This window comes from Alosa pseudoharengus, unplaced genomic scaffold, assembly GCF_046254945.1.
Source record: "Alosa pseudoharengus isolate Yale_2024_CS ecotype anadromous, Long Island Sound unplaced genomic scaffold, YU_APseudo_1.1 YU_APseudo_1.1_scf_24, whole genome shotgun sequence".
Lineage (NCBI taxonomy): Eukaryota > Metazoa > Chordata > Actinopteri > Clupeiformes > Clupeidae > Alosa > Alosa pseudoharengus.
In genome coordinates, this window is record NW_027468689.1 from 22,216,954 (window position 1) to 22,224,453 (window position 7,500).

General features: G+C 43.4%; 1 protein-coding gene and 1 long non-coding RNA gene across 2 annotated transcripts in view; one reads left to right on the top strand and one right to left on the bottom strand.

The window, feature by feature from the left end:
• Positions 1 to 679, bottom strand: part of LOC143142005 (uncharacterized) — a 1,231-nt gene extending 552 nt beyond the window's left edge. Inside the window, exon 1 of the long non-coding RNA XR_012990852.1 lies at positions 392 to 679. This is a non-coding gene — a long non-coding RNA (uncharacterized LOC143142005). The remainder of the gene's footprint in view (positions 1 to 391) is intronic.
• The window catches only part of myo10l1 (myosin X, like 1), a 96,281-nt gene that overhangs the window by 41,961 nt on the left and 46,820 nt on the right, over positions 1 to 7,500 (top strand). The gene's annotated exons all lie outside the window — the stretch shown is intronic.

Genomic DNA, 7,500 nt, shown 5'->3' on the forward strand with positions numbered 1-7,500 from the left:
GCAACCATAGTCTAGGCTACAACCACCACGAAGCATATTTAATTAGCATTGATGCTAGCTATATGGTCTGCTAATGTCAACCAGCTTGGTATGCTCATTTTAGTTCGTTGTAAAAGTTCGTTTTGTTTCTGTCAGCAGTTCATACCCAGTGAACAAAGAACTATGTTTTTATGAGTCTGTCTTTGTGTATATTTAACATGAACAGTAATTGTAAGTTAATTTTAGCTAACGTTAGTTAGCATGAATGACACAATTGTTAACCTGTTTGAGGCTGAACGAAATTGGCAGGCAGAATATCCATTCATATCATGAAGGGTAGCTTCTACATCTCTGGGTGGACTTTTAAAATCAGTCTGGATAAAACATTTTAAAAAAAGTTAAAGATACATACCTTACGAAATCACCTGATTTCCATTGCATGCTGACAGCTGGTGGACTGGACGGTTGGGAGAATAACGATGTTTTTTCGAACTCTCAAATAACTATGCAGCTGTGTTAAAGTCACCCAGGTGCTGGGTAGTGTACTCCACGTCAGGTGGGAGAGAGGAGGGGCGCTGTCCTAAACTATCAACCCAACAAGCTGGGTTACAGAAAATAACCCAACATGAGTAAAAACAACCCCACAAAATGCCCTGACAGCCTCAACCCAACGTTTGGGTTGAGAAAATAACCCAGTATTTTTTAGAGTGTACCAGTTTAGGTGTGTGGTGTTTTAGGTGTTGAAGCGGGAGCTAAGTCGTGATGGCTGAAGATAGTGAGTCGAGCGAGGTAGGCTACACTTGGGTGAAGAGGAATTAGAGACTAAAAGGAAAAGCACGTCTGTTATATGGGAATATTTTGGTTTTATGAAGGATGCCGTGTTACAAACACAGCAAATGCGTCCTTCTCCACCGTGTTAAAATAAACAATTTCTTTCGTTATCGTTATATCAGAAGATATCTGTCTTTCACTGTCTGTAAGGCTTGTATTTCATGATTTGCATTTAGCAAAAGCCTCAGACAGCAGCACAGAGGTAATCAGGATTCGTTATTTGTAAAAGTTGTTTAACCTACTTCTTAGCCTGGACTGTGCGATTGCAGCCCAATTACTTTCACTTTCCGCTGCCCTCGTAGTCGGCATGCCGGTAGCCTAATAACGTGGGATGCACAGCCTATGAGGTTACAGACTGAGATGACTGCCGCGATATAGCCAGTAGCTTCTTTGCTAGGCCCATCGAAGGCTGGCAATGTGGAATATTCCGCTGGTTGGTGCACAAGTGTTCAGATTGGCTGTCCATCCGTCTTTTATGAGGATTAGGAGCAGATCTTCCACACAACTTCGATAGCCTATCAGGTCTCTTAGCTGTCCATCAGGCCATATATAGCATAGGCTACATGATATTTTATATTGTTTATGTAGAAAATTATACATTTATTTCTGTAATTATACATTTACCCCCCCCCCCCCCCCCCAAGCAGAATGGGGGAAAAAAACATTAAATATACTGCTCAAAAAAATTAAGGGAACACTTCAATTATACACTGGATCAGTACTATGACACTGTTTGGTTCTGAGCACAAGTAAAACTTTTGAGGCGAGTGTTTTATTTTGCAAGAACTGTCAGACATTCTGTGAATGTAGTTTGAGAATGGGGAAAAGGGTGGAAGGTTTCAAAAATGTGTGGAAAACCTTTTTTGAGCAGTAGGCCTATATTTAAATATCGCAAATTATATCGTTATCGCAGTACTCAATAATGTTATTGCATATCGCATGTTTTCCTAATATCGTGCAGCCCTACATTGCAACATTAAGAACATTGAGGGAAAGAAATAAAAAATAGTATTGATGAATAGTAACAGAACATGTTTCTCTCCCACTTGCTTTCTGACAACCTTCACTGTCCTATCCAAATAAATGCAAAAAGACTAAGAAATATTTAAAAAGACAAGCCGAGCTGCCTCTACACTGAGTCTTCATATTAGCGTTGAATGAATGTAGGCGAGGACTGCTTTGCTCATTTGCATGTGGCTCCAGTGCAGAGATAGTTTTGGAATGAGCTCCACCTCTTAATATCAATACGATTTCAATTACAGGCGGCGAGAGAGAGCCCCCAATGTCTGTGTGTTCACCCTTTTTATCACCACACAGACACACTGTCCTCCAGATGGATGGAGAGAGAGAGGAGAGGAACATAGAGAGAGGAGAGGGAGATGGAGAAGAGAGGGAGAGAGAGAAAAGCTTGGAAGAGAGGAAGAGGGGAGAGAAATGGAGAGAGACAGAGGGGGAGAAGGATAGAGGAGAGGAACACAGGGAGAGGGAGAGGAGTATTAAAGAAAGGAAAGAAGGGGGAAGATGAGAAGAGCAGGAAAGAGTACAGAGATGAGTATGGAGGAGAGGAGATAGAGTAAGAGGGGATGACAAGTAAGGAAGAGTGAAATGTTAAAGGGTTTTAGGATCAAATGGGTGTCTGAAAGGGAAGAGAGATGAGAGGAGAGGAGGGAGAGGAGAGGAGTGGTGAGGAGAGAAGAGGAGGGAGAGGAGAGGAGTGGTGAGGAGAGAAGAGGAGGGAGAGGAGAGGAGTGGTGAGGAGAGAAGAGGAGGGAGAGGAGAGGTCAGGGAAGAGACGGGCGAGTGTGAAATATCAAGCAGGGTTTGAAATTAATAAATCTGGAGGGAGGGAGGAAGAGAGAGATATATAGAAAAGGGGAGTGAGTGAGGAAGGAGGATAAGGACAGAGCAGTGGTGTGTGATGATATCACAGTCCAGACTAATGGATCTCTGTAATATATTGTCTCGGTGTGTGTCTGGATGTGTGATTGTGTCAGTGTCTGTCTCTGTCGGTGTGTGTGTGTCAGGGTTATTTTCTGTGTGTGTCACTGTGAGTGTGTGTGTGTGTGTGTGTGTGTGCGTGTGTGTGTGTGTGCGTGTGTGTGCGTGTGTGTGTGTGTGTGTGTGTGTGTGTGTGTGTGTGTGTGTGTGTGTGTGTGTGTGTGCGTGTGTGTGTGTGTGTGTGCGCGTGTGTGTGTCTGTGTGTGTTTGTGTGTGTGTACTCAAAGTATAATATGGTGGCCAATAGCCTCCTCTCTGACAGAGTCTGCTCTCCACTTTCTCCATCATACATATGCCACCCCAGAGACCCACAGCTCTCATTTCATTTCTCATCACACATGTCGATTTGGTAGATTCAGTTAGTGTTTGTCATTGTGCCTGATTACCTCATGGTGGAGATGGGATTCCCATAATTCAATCCGTCTCATGTTCCCGTGGGGTCACCAAACCAGACATGTCCATTTATGAAATAATACAGTTACTCTATCAGAGACACTGGTGGTTCTAGTGACTGTGTGTGACTACTACACTCTACTGGTTCTAGTGACTGTGTGTGGGTACTACACTCTAGTCTAGTGGTTCTAGTGACTGTGTGTGGGTACTACACTCTAGTGGTTCTAGTGACTGTGTGTGAGTACTACACTCTAGTGGTTCTAGTGACTGTATGAGGGTACTACACACTAGTGGTTCTAGGTGTCGAGATGGAGGGGTTATTAATTCTATAATCATGCATGTTGTGCGTACCAGCACAGTTCATAGCGCCGCTTAAATACACAGCAGGTGTCTCGTCCTCGTTATTCACCTGTGAGAAAGTACTCACCTGCCTCTCACCCCACCACATCACCCGGCAACCCGCTGCGACCACGACAACGAGCCCTAGCTGTTAGAGGCTGGCACTCGTTGTGGCCCTCCACCGTCCGCAAAGTGTGGTCAAAATAGAGGGGAGGAAAGTCCCACTGAGCGCGCTGGCCGATTTCACGACTCATTTCCTCCCACTGTGCCCACTGTAGCGTAGGGCCATTGGGTGGGCTGCGTTCGGCGCTTAATTCGTTCCCCCTCGCTCTCTCAGCTCCTCTCGCTAGCGTTTGGAGGGTTCCTACGTGGGATTAATGTGCGATTTGGTGTGCTGGACCAGCTGTGAGGGGGTGACAAAGAGGTGTGGAGAAGAGAGAGAGAGAGAGAGAGAGAGAGAGAGAGGAGAGAGAAGAGAGAGGGAGAAAGAGGGAAGATAAAGAAAGAGGAGAAGAGAGGCAGATTAGTGCCATGACTGTGTGGGGGAGAACAGGAGGATACAGATGGACACACACACACACACACACACACACTCTCTCTCACACACACACACACAGTAGTACACACACACATGCACATACACAGACACGACAGGCCACTCAGTGAGGCACTCTGAAAAGTTGGCTCCAGGTCTTTGGGGGACAGTAAATTTGAAAGTCTCTTGCGAATGTTAAGTAGGTTAACATCCAGAGCGCAGACCAAAACTACACATAGCCACACACACACACACACACACACACACACACACACACACACACACACACACACACACACACACACACACACACACAGAGGCCAACAGCAAAAAAGACAAGTGTTACACTCTGAAGCGTAAAATCTCTGTATCACTCTTTCTCTGCCCCCCCTTCTCTCCTCCACTCCTCTCTTCTCCTCTTCTCATCTCTTCTTCTCCCCTCATCTCTGCCTGAGGCTCATACTCCTCTGCTCTCCACTCTCCAATGTCCTCCTTTTATTAGTGGCAAAAACATTAAAGGACGGCAGGGAGCATTAAACACACACTTCCACACATAAATACATCACTCACACATTCAGATATACGTATACATACATACATGCACACACACTCATGCTCACATACACACTCATGCTGACAAATGCATGTATGCACAAACACACACACACATACACACACACACACACACACACATTAAATATGGATGGTGTTTGAAGCAGCTGGTCAGTGGGGACTGGGTCGGCAGTGTTGTGCTGTTGTAGTGCTCCTTTAGTGCACATCAGGAGTGCAGAGCAGAGCTGCTGCCATCTTACTCTTAACAGCCTCAGTTTACCCAGTGGATTAGTCCAGCGGGACTATACAGAGCACGTTTAAAGGGAGCTCTTAAAGTCTCATACTTAAAGTCTTAAGGGGTGTTTCTAATACTGCCAATTCTGGAGTCTTAAAGGAATGTTTCTAATACGGACCGTACTGGAGTCTTAAAGGAAAGTCTCTAAAACTGACCATACTGGAGTTCTAAAGAGAGCTTCCCCTCCTTCACCTGAACTCTGGAAAGTTTCCCTAGATACAACTTTTGACCTGAGATCGCCTGAGACCTCCTGTCATGCCCCAGTCATGTGTTTGAGTCGTTAGAGGGGTGAGGGTTTAGGGGTGAGAGGAGACATGAGTTGCCCTTAAAATGGAGGTGAACTTACGCTGAACTTGGGATGTTCGTGACGAGCATGGTGAATAGTTAATATGGTTAGACATTCTACTTAAGTGTCCTGAATACAAATTAATGAAAATAATCTCACATATGCCAGTTTATTGCCTGTGTGTATGTGTGTGTGTGTGTGTGTGTGTGTGTGTGTGTGTGTGTGTGTGTGGCTTTGTACAAAATGTACAAAACACTGTACATTTTTAGATCAACAAAATACAAATCCATGTGAATTAATGCTATTTCACCAATGAAAAGCATTAAAATCATCAGGCCTATTCACCACTCTGGGTTAAATGCCTTATCAACAAGAGGTAAATAATTGATCAGCTTTACAAGTAAATAGCAGTTCCTGCTTTTGCATCTCATGAATAAGGAACACCCTTGGTGTTAATCACGCGAGTTGTTCAGGAGACACTTCACTGCAGTCTGCACTTGTCACACCTTGAATTATTCATAAGTGTTCATCCATTTTCTTTTTGGATAAATATCCAAATTCATTTTTAAGAGGCTGGTTGTTGGCTACATGGTATTCATGACTGAAGGTCATCTTTTTCTCTTCAAGACCGTCTCTGCACAATTAGCATTTTGCATTAGCATTGATCCAAAGTCAAAGCACCTTGTTTTTATTCAGTAAAAGCTTTCTATGAAAAGCAGTAAGGCTAGTTTTCTGCTAGTTTTCCCTTGGCAAACACTCGCTAGTTGCTAGCGCTGAAATCAGAGATGAATCTGGGAATCATGAGCATGTTTTAGACACTGATTAGCATGCTATAACCAACAGCACCACCAACCACCAACTTGCTGTTTTGTCACAAATGAGATGAGTGAGTCTTACTCTATTGACTGTAAGTGTAAAAGTATTTATTGAAAGATTGAACTTGCAGTTTCCTCTGCAGAGTACTGCTCACAACACCCTCAGATACACTTCTTAATCTGCAGTGAACAATTAATATCACATCATGAAGTTGAGCCTTGGATGCACACACAAATGGAACATGTGTGTGTGTGTGTGTGTGTGTGTGTGTTTGTGTCAGTGTTGTGCCTCAGTGACACACTGACATATAAAAACATTAGAAATGTAGGTGTGTCAGTGTGTCATTAGGTAGCCTCGGGTAATCTATGTGTGTATGTGTACACACACGTTATTTATGATTTATGAATAGTAGACCGATGACACCTTTGAAGGTTATCAGAGTTCTTTTTTCTTGCATTTTTGTGTCTTTGAGGTCTTTGGATGTAGAGTAATTTTGTGTCAGTCTAGACTGCACATTACGGAGATGGATTCAGTCATGCAGGAAAATCATTTTATTGCATGGAGATAGTTTCGCTCTGTCTCACTCACTGAGATATACTCCCTGACCCACCTCCACCCACATGTACACGCACACACACACACACACACACACATGCATACACTCTCTTTGATTTTTTGCTCAGGGCCCAAAGCTTGTTTCCCAGAACAGACTGCCTCTGCATCTGTCACACCGTGAATTGTGTAGACTCACACCCACACACACGCACGCACACACACACACACACACACACACACACACACACACACACACACAAACACACATACTGTATGGACACAGACACACTCATATGGACAAACAAACACACATGCACTTACACTTGATGCAACTCTGAAAGCCTGTAGCTTTCATGCTACGTCTGGTCTGGCATAATTCTTGTCTTGATGTCTTTCAGTATTTTTGGTAGATTGTTTTCAGGAACTGTCTGTCTTAAATCCTCACTATCTATCTATCCATCTATCTATCCATCCATCCATCCATCCATCCATTCATCCATCCATCTATCCTCTCTTGTGTTCATGTTGACAAGAGAAAAAGTCGAAAGGTCATCCAGTGCGGTTACATGCAAACAAGCAATCAGATTTCACTCCGATTAAATCCTTTACTCCAATTAAAAATGTCATGTAAATTGAGTTCTCTGATTGAACTCCAATTTTATAAAAATCTGAGAAGATAACCTGGAGTATTTGATTTCATTCCAATTAAATTTGTCATGTAACCAAAATAGTCTGATAACAGTTGGCTTTAGAACATTCTATGGAACCTTAGATTGTTGTGGAATGTTGTTAGAATGGTCAAAACTCCTTTGCTGAAGGGTTCTAGGAATCAGGGATTCTTCCTTGTTCACTTAGCATGTAAACTGGAGTATTCCAGTAGGCCTACTATTTCAATAATACTCGGATTGGTGCTTTACTCCC